Raw genomic sequence first — 18,202 nt, forward strand, 5'->3', positions numbered from 1 at the left:
ATAAGCCCTTCTCGCCTACCGGCTATATACCGGCATGGCAGGTCAGGCCTACCGGTGGCTCTTTTGAGATTTTTTATTCTCTATTATGTCTTCTATGGAACCACATCATACCTACAAGTCGTGATGTGACGCCCGGATCTTTTATAATACTCTCTTGTCCCTACAGCACACCCCAAGGAGTCCTCAGCGGATCATTGAAACCAGCACACCTAAGCATGCTGGCTCTCACCGCTGAGGCTTTCCACCCAACCTAACATACTAGAAACCCATACTTCTTTCATCTTCATTCTTCTGTTTTAGTACTGTCTTTATATAATCAGCGACCTTCCTCCAGTTCTCCTTACTGCTGAGCATGAAATCCATGGTCTCCTTCGGCGTTTTCCATGAATACCCGCGTCGTGTCTTAGTCTTATCCATTTATTACATACTAAAAACGTATGCTCAGAATCATCGTCCTGTTCGCAGTACATGCACGTGGGTTCATTCCTTCTTCCCACCTTATGGAGATAACCATTGAAACACCCATGTCCCGTCAGGAACTGGGTGATACAATAGTCAGTTTCTCCATGCCGCCTGTTAATCCATCCTATTAATTCTGGAATTAAGGTTCTTGTCCATCCAGCCACTCCAGCCTCCGCCCATCTCTACTGCCAGATTCTATCTATGTTTTCCCTGACTTCATTTTCTGCTCTCCCTAAAAACCTGTCAGTTCTATATCTGGCGATAAGGTCAATCGGTTCCCGAGAGCACACAGAGGGCCTCGTAAGAAACAGTTCTATAGGCAGATACTACTCCCAGTAGTATCCCCCTGTGTGCTCTCTTCAACCTGTCTCTATTTCTGCTAATAGTGAGAGCACAACTCCATACCGGCACGGCATACATCATTGTTCACACTACGGTTGTCGCTAAAACTCTTCTTTTTGATGCCGAGGAGCGCTCTGCTTTGACAAAATTATATTTAGGCATTTAGTCAGTTTCTCTGCACTCTGACAAACACTTAGTACCTGCTCAGTAAATCTGCAGTTTTTCTGTAAGATGACTCCAAGATATTTAATACTGTTACTTCCTCAATATTATAGTCTCCAATTCGTATATCGACTGGCTGCAATACACGTTTTCCAGTGAATTTAATGTATTTACATTTTTCAATCGAAAACTGCAATCTCCTATCAATGAGCCATCTACCAACTGTCTCTAATGCAGCGTTTGCCTTGTTTTTAACTTCATCGATCGTTCTGGCCTGCACAAGGATTGCCAGATCATCTGCGTATGCTATAATTTGTACACCCTCAGGAAATGTTAGCCGAAGCGCACCATCAAAGGCAATGACCCATAAAAGTGGTCCAAGGACTGAGCCCTGCGGTACTCCGGCGCTCATACTAAAGGATATCTCTTGCTCTTGACTATACAGCTGCAAATTTTGAGGTATTCCTCTACTTGCCTCCTCAAGTACGGGCTAATTCCCTTTCCAACCATGGACGCATTAATATGTTTCCATGGAATCGACCCGAAAGCATTCTTCACGTCTAAAGAGACAAGCAAAGGAATGTTTCTTGTCCGCCAAGTACCTCTTCTAGTTTCGTTAGCCCAACTAATCACCTTACTAATTGCCTGAACTGTTGACCTGCCTTTCCAAAAAAAAACAAACTGATTTGCACTTATCTTCCACCTCTGCACTATGCGGCCAGCCAACATTTTTTCAAATACTTTTCCCATCGTGTTGAGGAGGCTCAACGGTCTATATGTCAATTGTCCTGTATAATTTGTGCCTTTAGGCAAAAACACAACTTTTGCCTCCTTCCAACACTCCGGGAAAATCTTGTGAATCAGGCCGTAGCTGGCCACCTCGAGTATCTCCCAAGGTGCTTTCTTGATGAGATTATTAATTAATGCAGCTGGTATTTGGTCCAGTCCGGGGCTTTTCTTAGTCGCAAGCATGCTGCCAGCACATTGCAACTCGCATAAGGCAAATCTTCTGCTATCGCATTCAATGGGGTTGCGCTCCTCAACAGTTATATGCGGGAAAAGACTAGATACTTGTGTTTCAGCCCAATCCTTGGAGAGTATCGGAAGCCTTCTGCCAAACCTCTTTGTAACTATTTTAAAAGCCATGTCCCATGGGTCACTGTCTAGTTCAGCACACAACCTTGACCAGTGTATTCTCTTCTCTTTCTTTATAGCTTTATTAAGAGCTCTTCTAGCCTCTTTATAGTTGTTAACTGCCTCCTGATATCTCGAGTCACCCGCGGGTCTGAGCCTTTGGATTAGACGTCTCCTGGTTTGTAGCGTCTGTCTAAGGAGCGCTATTTACCTTTCCAACAATAGACCGCGTGTTTCCTGAGGCCATTGCGCGATTCTCTATCCATCTCTTGCATAACAATATTGGTCAAAGTATCTGGCGTAAGATGTTCAGCCGCCTCTAGTCTTGTAGCCACTCTATTGGTAATAGAGTGGCTATTCTTTATATTTGGTACGCAGAAAATCTAATCAACGAGGGTTGTTAATTCGTCTTAAAACTGACATCGTTCAATGATATCATCGTGGCATAATGGTCACTAGCTATATCATGTGGTATCACCTCCCAATGCCACTGCTGACTCTTCCATCTATTGTCAAGTATGGTGAGGTCCAGGATAGAGGTATGTCCCTGGCCTCGAATGTAGGCGTCTCATCATTAACGCAATGGCAGCCAACGGTCTCCATCAAGTCTGTTAATAATTTACCTCTCTTATTCGTACATCGACCGCAAGCCGCCACCAGCCTACTGTTGAAATCTCCTACCATGATGATCTTCTTATCCGTGTTACTAATTAGCTCTTGTATCGTATCAAGGGTGCTAGTGAATTCACTAAGTGCCACATTGGGAGATATATATACGCCAATTATCAATGTTTTGGACGTTTCTAGCGCCACTGTGCCTTTGCTTCTAAAATTTAATCTACTTGCCACTCTATTACTGACATCTTTAATCACTATGTCACCCTCAGTGTCTGCATACCAACCAGACCTAGCTGCCTCATAAATATTTGGCTCGGTAATAACCAATATGTCAACTTTCTTCTGTACAACCAATCTAGATACCATGCTGTGTGATAGCGTGCTCCTGTTTACATTTGCTTGTAATACTCTAATCATTTTTATTAATATCGCATTGCCAAGCACCAGTCCTATGCTCATGGCTGTTACACGTCAGATATTTCTTGGGCTCTTGACAATTCGCAATAACGTGGCCTCTGCCCCCGCAATTAAAACACAATTCAGATCTGTCAGGACCTTTAAAATCCTGACGACTGTGACCCGTACCCCAGCATCTGTAAAATTTTTCACTATCTTCTCGTATGAATGCTCGGCAGTTCACCCAGCCGATACGTAAACGCTGCTCCACCATCCTACAGGCTGCCCTATAGGATGTGATCACCGTAACATTCCTGGTCTCCGCGAATCCGGGTCTTATTGAAGAGATCCTGACATCTTCCATATCACCAACTCTTGCCGTTATAGCCGCTAAGATTTCTTCTTCAGTGGTGTCTCCTTCGACGTCTCTAATATGTACAGTAGTGCGATGCCCGGCTCTTGTTTTAAGATCCACTTTTAGGTCAGCAACTTTATTTTTTAGATTACTCGTAAATTCTTCAGCACTTTTGGAACCCTGTATTCTTACCAGTACCCGCATTTCTTCCTTTTTTCAGGTGCCGTCTTCATGGCACCCAGAAGCTCAGCGTATGTTTTGCCCGCAGCTTTGACGACTAACGTTCTACTAACCTCCTCAGGAGGGGTTGACTTCTTAATACGCATTTGCCCAGGCCTAACCTGAGAGTCTGCACCGTCCGTATGTAGAGTCAGAACTTTAATAGCTTCTTCTCTTTCCCTATAGAAGTACGATAATATCTTTTTAGTATAATTTCCTATACTATTGTTCGGAAGTATATATGCTAATTCATTAGTATTTCTTTAATTCTTCTCAGAGCTTTCAGTATAGTAAGCATAGGGTTCTTCTCTTCCATGCTAGAGTCGTAGAAAATTTTATACTTCCTCCGCTTCACTTCTCTCCGATGCCAGTTTGCTCATCCCTCATAATATCTCCCGGCTTATATTCGGGGCTGCTTGTGTCGTCATCTTCACTCACGCGGATTCTGCAAACATCTCTCAGGCTACAAGTATCTCCTACTCCAGCGGGCAATTCAGAAACCATACTCAATTTAGCCCTAAGTACGTTCGGCCATCTCTTATGTAGTAACTCAATAAGTTTTTCATCCTCTAGCTCTTTTGTGAGTATTTGTTCTATATCATCTTCTCTATAGGTGGACATCGTCTGTGTGGCCTGCGTGATTAAAGTCACAGGCGCCGAGAGCTCGGTCAAAGCATTTAAGCCTTCATAAATCTTCTTGAGTTCCATTTCGTGGGTGCCTGTATACTTAGGCAAGCCGGGTCCTTTATGTTGCTTAAGTGCCGCCATCGTGAGTGAACCAGACTACCCAATGTCTCTGGCAAAGGATCCTCCTCATCTGTGGACACTTGCTCTTTTTTCCCTTAACGTCAGTTTTCTTAACGTGAGGTAACTTTTGTACACTAGTGCTTTGCGTGACTGTAGCTTCCAGCGGGAGCGATCCCCGTCTTCTCATGATGTGTCACTGAGCGATTAAAAAAAAAAAAAAAAAAAAAAAAGTCCTGTACGTGTCAACTTCCCGCCTGAATGTAAAAGAGGAACCATTTGATAATCTTGTCTTAATCCATTCTTTTATACAGTTGTTTTTACTTTTGTCTAAATTTCAATATATTTGTTTTAAAAATGAAGATTTTTAATTCTGTTAGTATTAACAAAATTCCGAATTAAATCCCAATGAGTTTGGCTATTTACTCTCCTAACTGATCTCATTTCCACCACTTGAATCGTAATGGTATTTTTTGTCATTACCAAAAATTTTCTTGTTGATAGAATTGTTGCTGATACAGAATTATTTTTATAAAATTTTAACTTGGTTTTTTTTATAAATTTGTCACCAAGTATCCTTTGTATTGTTTCAAGTTGTGGAAAAGTTTCAATCTTCATTTCTACATTTTTGTCATAATCATAGCTAATATCTTATTCCAGGTAGCTAAAATGGAAATCTTTCTCCAGATTCTTATAATCTAATTTGATTTTAAATTCGCTGAGTATTTCCAATTTAATTTTTAAACAACTTATTAAATATCGTCCTCAAATTATTGAAGTAAAAGTACCAGTTGTAAATAATATTCCATTCTGGTCCTTTTCTCTCATAAATCACAATTCATGGATAGATATAAAATTTTCATTATTACAGATAAAATAAATTTAACATCAATTTTTAAAAGTATGAGTGATGAATTACATTGTATCACTTTAGTCAGTTTTTAGTTTATGACCATGTACTGCCCAAATTTTTCAATATTCTTATCTCTGTATAAAAGACGATAGATATGTTTAATGTTTCAGGGATACCCATTATATTCCATACTTTTTCTCAAAATTTATTACAAATAACATTATTGAAAGCTTTCTCATTATCAATAAAAAGACGTATGAGCAGTTAAATTGAATTCACACCATTTCTCTATCAAAGGTTTCTAAGAAAATACTGTCACAAGAACGAACATACTGTCTCGTAGCAAACCTTAAGGAACCTTAATTCTCTTCTCATATATTTCATTAGAGAAGAATTGCAAGTCATCACGGCAGATGTGAAAAAAGGTATTTGTTAGGAAAAATAAGGTTATGAGAGCAAGAAAGAATATGTCAATGTTTGTTATAAGGAGAGATTAAATAAAAAGTTATTACTTTATAAAATTGAGTTAGGCTTGAAGTGAGTTAGGAAGTCGCTATGTTTGAAGTCCAATTCTCAATGATTGTGAAATATGAGTTCTATAAAAAATATAAAAAAAGCCATTGAAGGCATTTGAAATATGGGCATGGAAGAGAACGAAAAAAAATAAGATGGACAGATGAAATGAAAAACGAAGAAGTACCACGGGACACAATTCAGAACAGAAAACGTAACTGCCTAGATCAAATCGTAGGAAAACGGATAAATTGAAAATTTCTAGAAAGATCACAAAATTTCAAAAAAAGAGTAACTGAAAAATAGTAAAAATTAAAGAAAATTTAAAAGTAAATGGAAGCTATCAGTATCTTAAATACATAGCTGGATGTAGATGAGAATGGAGACGAAAGGTTTTAATTTTTATTTCAAAATTAAGCAGGTCATGATCAGATAGATACCTCAGAGCAGATACTGTAGACGATATGTCATAAAAATGCGCACGTTCATATAGTATCTCGGCATCTATGAAGAGGTTGTCACTGATATCAGTTTTGGAATTTTAATTTCAAAATTCTTTTCAGATATATTTTGTTAAATAGCTGCATACATTTCTTATGTAATATTTCCTTTTCTTTTGACTGACATTTTCCGTTAAATAAAAAATAACCAAAAACGCTATTATGAAAATGTAAGTGGGACACCACATGATTTTCTTGTAAGCCTCTTAAATTATATATCCAAATTTTTTTTTTTCAAAGAGAAGTACAAAATCCTTTAATTCATTAATAAATTCTGGTAGTTTTTTATTGTTATTTTTGAATTATTATTCATCGAATAACATCTTTTACAATTAAAGGTTAATAGTTATTAATAAATCAATTATCAATAAATCAATAATTATTATTAAATAAAAAAAATAATAAAAAAGGAGATGAATTCTGATTCGAACCGATATGCCTTCCCCAAGTAAGATCCAAATATTTAAATTAAAAAATTTTATTTGGGTAACTCTGGAACCATTGAAAATAAGTACCACTTATGATATATCGTGCAAAAGCTCTCAGTGAGGGCTTAGTACTGCAGTTAATAAAAAACCCAAATTTCAAATTTGTTTTTATTTTGGGATTTTTTTACACTTTTAGTTCAGTCGATTACAATCAGAAAGGGAGGTACACAACAGTTCTAAATCCAATATTTCAACATCCTACGACTAATCCTTTTTGAGTTATGCTCGATACATACGTACGTACGTACATCCCAACCCCGTAGAAGAAGACGCCCGCCACACCTGCCCCGTTCTTAGGCCTGATGGGCTTTAACGGGAGTACGTACGTACATCTCGATTCCCCCCCGTGGGGAGAAGATCCGGCCACGTAGCGTGTCGCTACAACACCGCCTCCGTTCCTTGCCAGAGTACGTACGTACAGAAGTCATGCCAAAACCAGGTAAAATGGATTCAGGGATGATCAAATTGGATATTTCCGTTGAAATCTGAAAACCGAAATTTTTCCGCCATCTCAATATTCCCTTTACTTCGTATAAGGAAGAAAAATAATAAATATATATTTTTTTAATTATTACCCATTTCTTCCAAAAAAAATAATTGTTTTGCAAGCTATCATTAGAGTAATTAATTATAATAAAAATTAATGTGTTATAAATACCTATATGATTTTATATATATATATATATATATATATATATATATATGTACATGCTATGTAATAAATATATTATAAATAAAGCTGCAATTCTAATTTTATTTAGAGGGAGTTTAGCAATCGTGCTATTCAATTTCAAGCCGAATGTTCTAATGAGAATATTGTTAATTTCAACCTATTACTCGAGGTTGGTGATATTGTACTTATTACATTTCAACTACAACAAATAATACGTTATTTGTTGTAGTGATGCATTATTACGATAACGCAGGAACAAATTTCTCCTATGGCAAACCTTTATTCAACGGTATATAGTTCACTAAGATAATTTCATGTATCCTAGAATTCAGAATTTTGGGAAAACTTTTACTTTATTAAAATATTGAACTCGCTTTATGTGGATCTTTAATATTTTTGCGGAATTTGTAGCTATTTGTAGAGATTTTAACTAGATAACAACTGGATTTATGCTAACAGTTAGTTATTAGGGATCCCTAGATGGAAATAAGTAAGTTGCTTGACGGAGAGACGGTGATTACATGTCTGGCCTAATATTTTTTGATGTAAAGATCAATTCTAGGCAGAGAAGCTTATCATTTAACTAGCATCATCCTTTTTGTAATATATGTGTATACTACTGCATAAGCCTCCTTTTTACATGCTTATTGGCAATTTATTGTATATTATTTTATACAATATAATAGAACGAATAGTAACATGGAACAAAAACATACTCAAACAAAAATGACAAGAGCTGAAAATTAAAAATCAAACAGGATAAATATCTGATAGATATATACTTCTAATATCAAAAATATCAGTCAGAAATTTCCGGACACATATATAAATATGTATATATTCCATTTTACCTTCTAAACAAAGTAAAAGTTAATTATTTGATTAAGATGGAATTATATTGAAAACCAGATACTTGCTTGATGAGCGAGTAGGTTCACAAAAGTGTCTGAATACTGGAACGTTTAAAAGTGTCTGTTCGGAAAATGGTTTTTTTTTTTCAAATATTTTTTTCACGTGATTTAAAAGCAAAATAATTATAAAAATAATATAATTTTTATTATAAAGCGTTCAATTTTAACTGCTGAATAAGATAGACGTAGCATATAGTTAAATAGTTATATAAGTAGTTAGATTTTTTAACCTGTAATATTTCCATGTTTCCATAATTTTTTTTCAATTTATTATATTTTAGATGGAATCACAAAATAAATTTCATATTATAAAATTCTTTTTATAGGAAGAAACCCAGAATCATCCTTTTAACCCAAATTCAAAAGTAAAAGAACAATAAAAGCAAGAATATCAAACTAAATGTTCTGAATATATCTAAATGGTGTGAACCTTTTTAAAATGTAGATATAAAAAATTAATTTGAATTCTCTAAATATATAACATATAAACTTCAGATACGTTAAATATTTGTTTAAATACCGGACATTTTTAATTTTTTTTATTTCGGAACTAAAATATTACTCTTTAAAACTGCAACTTACTTACTCTTTAAAAAGCAACAGTGAAACATTTATAACACTAAAGAAACCTTAAAATTTTAAAAATTTGATTCTACAACTTGAAACCTCTCGTAATCCAATTAGGTTCTAAGTGAAAGATCTAACCTTTTGTAAACACACTGCTTCAGAATTATAATCTGGTGTTAATTAAAATTTCTTTATATTATATAAATGTGTAATTAGAAAATATTTTTTAGATACAAAAAACGTAAAAAAATTATAAATAAATTTAATCTTAATGTCATTTTTTATTGTACATCCTACTGTACATTTAAAGAAATTGCAATTTTACGACTAACAATAATCTCGAAACCAGACCACAGTACTTAAGAGAATCGTTCTGGTGAAAGTATTGTATAATTAAATCTGTATAATTAAAAATAATAATTATTGTCTCAAAAAAAGTAGCAATATTATTACAGTTTAATCTTGTTATGTCTGTATCCAAATCTATGTATCCTTAATAAACTAATTAATATAATCGTTAATTACTATACTAAGTGAAATTGACATGGTATTTCATACACCAAACAAAATATGTATATCGAGTGCATTATTAATAAAATGTTACTACAACATACGTATTTATCAAAGGTATTTGTTGTTGGTCACCAGACAACGGCTTTAGATAAAAACAGGTAAGATGCAAACTTACTCATAAAATAGTTATAGCCATTTACAATATTAAAAAGGATTTTATGCCATTACTACTAACAAAAATAATGAGTTCTGCATTAAAGATAATTATTTAACTGAGCTTAACATTGAGCATGTCAATAACATATTGCTGCATATTAGCGTGGAATGTTTCTTCTAGATTTGTGAGATATTTATCTTGAAGTACACAAAAATTTATTACATTGAAGTATTCAACAGAAATATTCACAAAAATTAAATTAAATACGAACAAATAAATTACAGAACGGTTGTCAAGGGATAGTCAATGTTTTAAATGACTTCTTAAGCAAGAAAATTGGAATTCAATAATATCGGTTTTGTATAAGAACACTATTAAACAGGGGAGTGACAAGGTGCATATCATAGAACAGGAGTATGTAAATTATTTATTTGATTCTCGGATTAATAACATTTTTGTAAAAGTCAACATATCCGAGGACGTTAATGAAGAATGGGTGAGAATATAAAGACGATTATAATATAGGGACCAGTAAAACTGTTGGTAAGAAAAAAAAATATGGACAAATGAGATCGCGGCAGTAGTAAAAAAATAAAAGTGGAATGCACAAAAATTTATAGCAAATCCTACTTCAAAAAGTTATCAATTTTACAATAATTAAAAAATCTATTTAAAAACAATCGTACTCAAAGCTCATCAGCAGTCACGGGATTCATATTTGGCAATGAAAATTATTTACAAGGTTACCAAACACAAGCATATTGATTGTATTGAGAAGGCTGATTGGGAAGAGTGTTATGGAAAGCTTCGTTACGATGGGAACTTACAGAATGATGACAATCGAATGCCAGATCTATGGATATAGTTAATTTTACGATGGACGAATGAAAGATGTGTAGAAAATAATAAAAAAGAAAATAAATAATAGAACAGAAAAGATTCGTGTCAGATGGCAGACATGTTGATACTAAAATTTTATAACATACATACATATATATTTTCCATTTTGCAGGAGATTTACATATATTTTTATATATAAATACATATAATCCCAGCTTAATGGAAAACATTTAAAGACTTTTCTTATTTAAGAAGGAAAATAGTATATAAAAATTATCAGGGCATTAGATTTTTATTATCAGCTTTCAAATAATACATGGAAAAATTGAATTGAAGAATGCAAAATATAACTGATTGTTTACTTATATAAGAGAAAGTGGGGTTTAGAAAGGCATGGGAGAACCTGCATGGGAAACTTTGAACCAGTTAATAAAAATAAAAAATAACTGATTTAACCTTGACCGCGAAGACTGATTCCATTCAATATTGATTCTATTCCTTACCAATTAATTCGTACGATTTTGTTGATTTTTTTTTAATGTTCTGTAAGAGGTTTCTCTTGCAGTTCGATTTTAAAATGTTACGATAGAAAAATACACATGCGTATCTTGTAAACAAAGGTTAATATAGTCTGAACAGATGATTCAAAGATATTTCTAATTTTATAATTATTATTCCTTAATACCTGATATATATATGTGTAAGAACGATACTAATATGTATAAATACGAGTAGGTGTGATTCTCGTATTTATATAAAATTTATTAAAAAAATTCAAAAACGCATAGTGAAAATCCATCTTGTGAAAAGAAATCAAAATTTATGGCATTGCTAAATCTTACTTCTACCTAAATAAAAGTCATTCTCTTTGTACGGATTTTCTGTTTCTCTTTTTAAGACACCTTTCTCGTTTTTAATTTTTTTCAAAAAACCACATTTAATATGTTAAAAAAAATTAAAATATAACCATAATAAAGAAGCCTTAATAAAAAAAAAAATAGTAAAGTAGAATATATATATATATATATATATATATATATATATATATAAACACAGGGATTGTAAATTTTACTTCAAATTCTGGTTTTTATTATTTGATAAATATGCCATTTTGTCTCATTTTTCTTACCCGAAAAAAGTCACGTTGAAAGACTAAGTTACAAAATTTCGTTCATGGCTGGTTTTATTATATCAATAACATGTTTAAAAATCGATATATTTTAATACATTATTAATAATGTTACTATCTAGTTTGAATTTAATATAATTTCAGTAGTTTGCGCTAGTTTTGAATTCAATTTATCGCGGTGCTCAACATTATTGACAACCTATCCTGGCGATTCTGTCTCTTCAACATAGCTGTCATCATATCCATGCACTATTTGAAGCTATTTGCACGATTATAACATTAATATAACTGTTATGTGTCATAAACTATAAGCTTTACAGTAATTATTATGTTCAATTATTAGAATTTAAAAGAAAAGTTTTTTTTAATTTGTTTGAATAAGTACTATTTGTGATAAGCACTACAGTATTAATATATTACAATAATATTTATATATTATATATTATTTTTTGTATTTTATATATTTTTTAGTTTTATTATATATATAATAATGTATTATAATATTTATAACAATAATAATAATACATATACATAAATATTCAGAATTTATGTAACATACAGCAAAGAACAAAAGAGGCAGAATCAAAGTACATGAAATTTTGTAACAACTTTATTAGAAAATCTTTTATAGATTCCAAACAAATTCTCTTTCTAATGAAGCAGTTTTTGTTGTGATTTTTGGTACCTGGATGCAATTTTACCAAAACTTTTGAAAGAAAAATGATTTATATAATAATCATAATAGAAATAGCATTTTGCAATCAGTTAGTACGTAAAATATTACAGCAAACGATAATGAATAATTATTTGTTGTTGAAGATTATATAGCTTTACGAATGGCTAAATATCATCACACAGGAATTGTCTGTCCTTAATATTAGGTAGAAAAAAGTTAAGGTTAATTTAAAACTTCAATTTATTGAATGAAACGTTTAATGAATTTTAATTTTGGTCAATGATTTATAACATTGTTTTCACTGTATACTTATAAAGCTACAGGGCGTTTCATAATGTTTTTAGGAGTTAAAAAAATTCAGTATAAAAAAGTATTTCACTTACCTAAATGAAGGTTAAACAAGGTGATGCAGGGACTCAAACGGTTTTTGATAAAATCTATAAACGTTCAATATGTGGTCCTCTGATGACACGGCACACATCAACACGTCTTTTGCCAAACTCGTTCTAACATGTAATTTTCGATCGAGTTGATTGCATTGATTATGCGATCCTTTAGCTCAGCGATATCGTGCGGCATTGGTGGGGTAAACACCTTATCTTTCACGTAACCCCAGAGAAAGAAATCACATAGCGTGAGATCTGGTGATCTTGGTGGGCACAGCAAAATGTGTTGGTCTTCTTCTGACGCACGTCCTATCCAGTGCCGAGGTAATGTTGTGTTAAGGTACTGTCGAACCTCGTTATGACAATGGGCAGAACAACCATCTTGCTAGAAAATGAAGTCGTAGCTGAGGCATAAGTCATAATTGTAACATATCCAGGTATATCATGCCGGTTACTGTCGTTTCCGTAAAAAAGAGCGGCCCATACTTTGCCTCATAAGAGATCGCACAAAAAACGTTTACTTTCGGAGAATCCCGAATGTGTTCCACATAAGCTTGTGGGTTTTCAGTTCCCTAAACTCGCACGTAATGACGGTTTACATTGCCACTAATATGGAAAGTAGCTTCATTGCTGAAAATTATCTTGTTTAGAAAACCTTCATCTTACAACATCTTTTCCTGTAACTGTAAACAAAAATCGAGCCCATGTGTTTTATCTCCATCAGAAAGATGCTGGATTAATTGAAGAACGTACGGTTTGCACAACAATCGTTTACGGAGAACTCTCCATACTGTTGTTTTCGGAATTCCTAATTCTCTGCCTGCAGCCACAGTCGATTTTGACGGGCTGCGAATGAAACTTGCACGCACACGTTCGACATTGACTGCTGAGGTTGATAGACGACCAGTTAATTTTCGCTTGCGCAAGCAACCAGTTTCACTGAATTGTTTATACCATGCACGAATTGAATTGCTACTTGGTGGCTCCTTATGAAATTTCAACCGAAACACACGTTGCACACAAATTACTGACTTTGACAAGTGAAATTCTAATACACAAAACGACTTCTCGCTTCCTGTGGCAGCCATTTTCTCTACTGTAGACGCCTAGCAAGCAAATGGTTTACTAACTGCCTAGTATATGTGGATAAAAACTATTTGAAGTACTCCTTTGTACAGTATTTGTTTTATTCTTATGAGTGAAATAGGTTTTTGTTAATGAATTTTTGAAACTCCAAAGACCATTATGAAATGCCCTGTATTTTGATAACATAACCATAATCGGTCTCTATAAAGAACTGTAATTATATAATATTCAATTTTTTTTTTAATTCCCATTGTCATGAGACTTTTTAAATTTCAAATTAATGAATTTTAAAATAATTAAATTTATTATAAAACAATAGTTTTTTAAAGTTAATTTTACACCCTTGGGTTTACTTTATTTTTTTTTAATTGCCGTATTTATAGATAATTTTAATTCTACCTCCACTGGTAAAAATAAAAATAATATTTGGACCAAAATAAAATTTAAATTAATACTATTGCTTACAGTAATCTTTCTCTTTTGTCCACTTAAAATACTTTTATTCTATTCTGTAATGAAATATGTTTTCCATGCTAAGTTAATGGAGCATAAATATAACTAGTGCTTTCAAAATATAAATGGGCTCACATTCCAAAGAAAGACGAATTGCAAGCCTAGACCACGCTATAGAAAATGATTAATCTTCTTTTACTGCCAGGATTTTAAAATTGCCTCTATGCAGTTAATTACTAAGGGAATGTTAATATATACGTTTTATGTTTAAATTTATTTATTTCAATTACAAATTCATAAACGAGACTATTGTTAACAAACATACTAAATGGCCAATAAAAAAATTAAAAAAAATTATAAGAAAAGATTAGTGACTAGTTGCTAGATATCTAGTTAAAAGATATTTTTTTGTTTCCCTTAAACGTAAAGTTAATTTAGTTTATAAAGTAGTCATAAACACAAACAATTCTACGGAATACAGTTGTCCTTCAGATTTGTAAGTCTAGATCTCAATTATAATATCAAAATAAGTTAGAGAAAATAACTGGAGTATAAAATAACGCATTCCATATTTTTTTTACTTTCATTATTATGTGATTATTTAAACTTAAAACTCATAAATAACAGTGTTTTTAGCATTTACTATTTGTTATTACTATCAGGTACACATATTAAATGATGTGTATAGCAGTTAGCAACTCGTTTTAAAAATATGAAATTAATAGGTCGTTGTTTTACTTAACGTAATAAACAAACATGACGATGTCAAACCTGTTTAACCCACACAAAACATGGCGTAATTACGTACAAACTGCTTGTTAGTCTAAGTCACAAAACTACGTGATGTTATCATCTGCTTCTATTTTATCTCACCATGCAATGTTACTGCGATGTCCGCTGCATGGAATACGAAGAGGTAGGGCTTAGAGGATAGAAACAAGTTTCATCTAACTGGGCGAATTTGAGTTTATATACATAAATTTATCTGTGTGTAGAGAGAGATAGAGTGAGCGAGAGAGAAAGAGAGAGAGATTGAGTGACAGAGGGAGAGAGAACTAAGGAGATAGAGTTAACCAGTACAGTAGCAAAATCCGTTTGTCTGTGATTGCAATTTCTACCCTTTCTAACAGATTACTACCGTTGTTGCATACAAATACTCGATAAAAGAAATAAAATTAATTAAAAGTTTTCATTGCAACATGTAAATGTTGCTTCATTATATTATATTATTATTAGGGAACTGTCATTGTTTGTTTCGGGGTGGGATTGTACTAGTTCAAGTTTAATACAGATACAAAAACTTTTAGTTTTCCAATAGGATGCAATTTTTAACTAGCTTCATAAAAATTCATGAAATAAATATCCGCGTACATTTTAATATGAACATTAAAATTCAATAAAAGGTCCTTTACTGTTCTTCAATTGTTACATACTCTCTTAAAAGTAGCGTCAAAATATAACAACCCCTTTTTAAATTATGTTAATTTTAACTTTAAATTTTCAACTTTCAATTTTTAAGGTTTTTTGTTATTCACTTTTTTGTAATCACAATATTTTTCTATTCTGTGAAACTCATTTAATCTTCCAATACACACTGGATACTAATACTGAATTATCGGTTTTATGTATTCCAATTACAATAAAGCTGAAAGTTGGTCCCATCACTCAAGATCACGGAAAGCAAAGAGGCGGAGGAACAAAACCTCGTAAAAACATGTTGGTCCAAGTAATTCCAGATATTAGCATTATGATTAATATCTGAATTAATATGCCTAGAATTGTAGTTCAACGGTTAGTTTAGTAAAGAAATATTTCCTAATTGTTGTGAGAAGGAATAAACCTTGAGGAGAAAAATCTGGATGAAAACTCACACGCTCAAAGGCACTGAGGTAGGGAACCATAGCACTGAAATTAATTTACCATGCGCCTATAAAGCAAGCGAGCGAGTTTTGTTTAATTGAAAAAAAAATGGTCATGGATATCGAATTACAAAAACAGTAATATCTGGAAAGTTAATTTTAAAGATTCAAGAGACTGAACCTGACATAAATTTTGTCTTAAGAAACAAATTAATACTCCATTTGCAATCTGGAATGTCAGAGGACAGAATAATAACAAAAGCTAGGTAATGAATTATATTAGAGAAAGGTAAATATGGTCACGTTTTGGAAACTAAAAAAAAACAAAAAAAACTAAGAAGCATAAGTACCGAAGCATTGATTTCTTATCTATTGAGACGATAACAAAGTTACGTGAGCAGCAGCAGGAATGAACATTCTTTTATCTAATAGTTGGTACTATTAATATTAATTACAAATTTTTTTTATGAAGGAATAATTATGTACATAGGTAAAAGAGAATGTTTAGAAATATAATGCACAACGAGTTCATGCACCAAAAGAAGAAGAATAGAAGCTAATGAGACATTTTTAGAGAAATAAATGGTATTAATAAAATTACTGTAGTTGTGGCCAGGGATTTTAGTGCTCGTGTGATAAGCTATCAGTAGGATTGGATGCTGTTTGGAATGATGATGAGATAGAAACGATAATATTATAAGGTTAATTAATTTTCCTACATTAATCAATTTAAATCCACCAATAAACTCACCAATAGCAAGAATACCTATCACATACATACTGGGAAGCTAGAAGGATGCGATCAATTATAAATTACCTATGGTGAATGAAGATTTAGTACAATGTTATTTGACATGTGTGTATTTTGAACTTAGGAGTTAAATACGAACCAATATTTAGTAGTTTAAACGGTGAAAATAGTTTTGGATGTGGTTTCGCAATTATAAAATACTTAATAAAAAGAAATCATTTACATGTAAAATTAAAAAAAAAAATTCTTAAAAATTATAGCTTCGGGATTGTCTTGTTTTGTTAGAAGACAGTGTAAATTAATTCGACCAAATACGTCTAAATTGTGCCTAGAAAGAGTAAAGAGAGATTAATCGCATCTTTCTTCTTTCTTTTCCTGTTTAGCCTCCGGAAACTACCGTTTAGATAATTCTTCAGAGGATGAATGAGGATGATATGTATGAGTGTAAATGAAGTGTAGTCTTGTACATTCTCAGTTCAACCATTCCTGAGATGTGTGGTTAATTGAAACCCAACCACCAAAGAACACCGGTATCCACGATCTAGTATTCAAATCCGTGTAAAAATAACTAGATTAATCGCATCTGTGCAATATGATTTGCACGAATGGCTGGTATAAGCTGATAAGTTCATCAAGTATTTAAATAACGAAAAAAAGAAACATTCCAACTTAAATATTAGTGTAAAAAAAGATTGGTTGAAGAATTTTTATGAGTTAGGAAGTAATTGAGAAGATAGAGGGAGGATGTGGACCTCTTAATCGAAGTTGATAATATTTCTTTAGATGGACTGAATTACGATTTGAAATCGTAATTAACTATGGTAATCCTTTGGTTAACTGATTCAGCCCGTATTTAAAAACTGTACAGAAATAAGAACGATAATTACCGTCAGATTTTTTTTGCTGTGTTAAGATTGAAGTTTATAAAAAACTTTGACGCGTCGGGTTTACTCTTACGATACAATAAACTTATACTTTATAAATATTTTTGATGACTGGGTAATGAATTAATTCATCATAGAAGATTACTAAGAAATAATATGAAAATGAAATTCTGTGGCGTATGAAAAATGATATACCGAACCAGCATTTAAACCCGGGACCTCTGGAAGAAAGGACTAGACGCTACCACTCTGCCACAGAGATCGGCTTTTAATGTATGATACATTTAAAAAAAATTCGTAGAACAATTAGATAACTATAAATATATATTTATATTAAATGCGTTATTTAAATATAAGTTACATTAATTTCAGAATTCGAAATCAATTATCTATTTGGTTAGTGCTTTATGATTAAAAACCACATAAATGTATCATAAACAATGAAAACAAGAAATTCAGTGTCATTGTACATTATACATAACTAAAAACGTGAGTTCTATGTTGATTAAGTAGTATCAGGTGATAACGTAA

Source organism: Lycorma delicatula, chromosome 1 (assembly GCF_047948215.1).
Source record: "Lycorma delicatula isolate Av1 chromosome 1, ASM4794821v1, whole genome shotgun sequence".
Classification (NCBI taxonomy): Eukaryota; Metazoa; Arthropoda; class Insecta; order Hemiptera; family Fulgoridae; genus Lycorma; species Lycorma delicatula.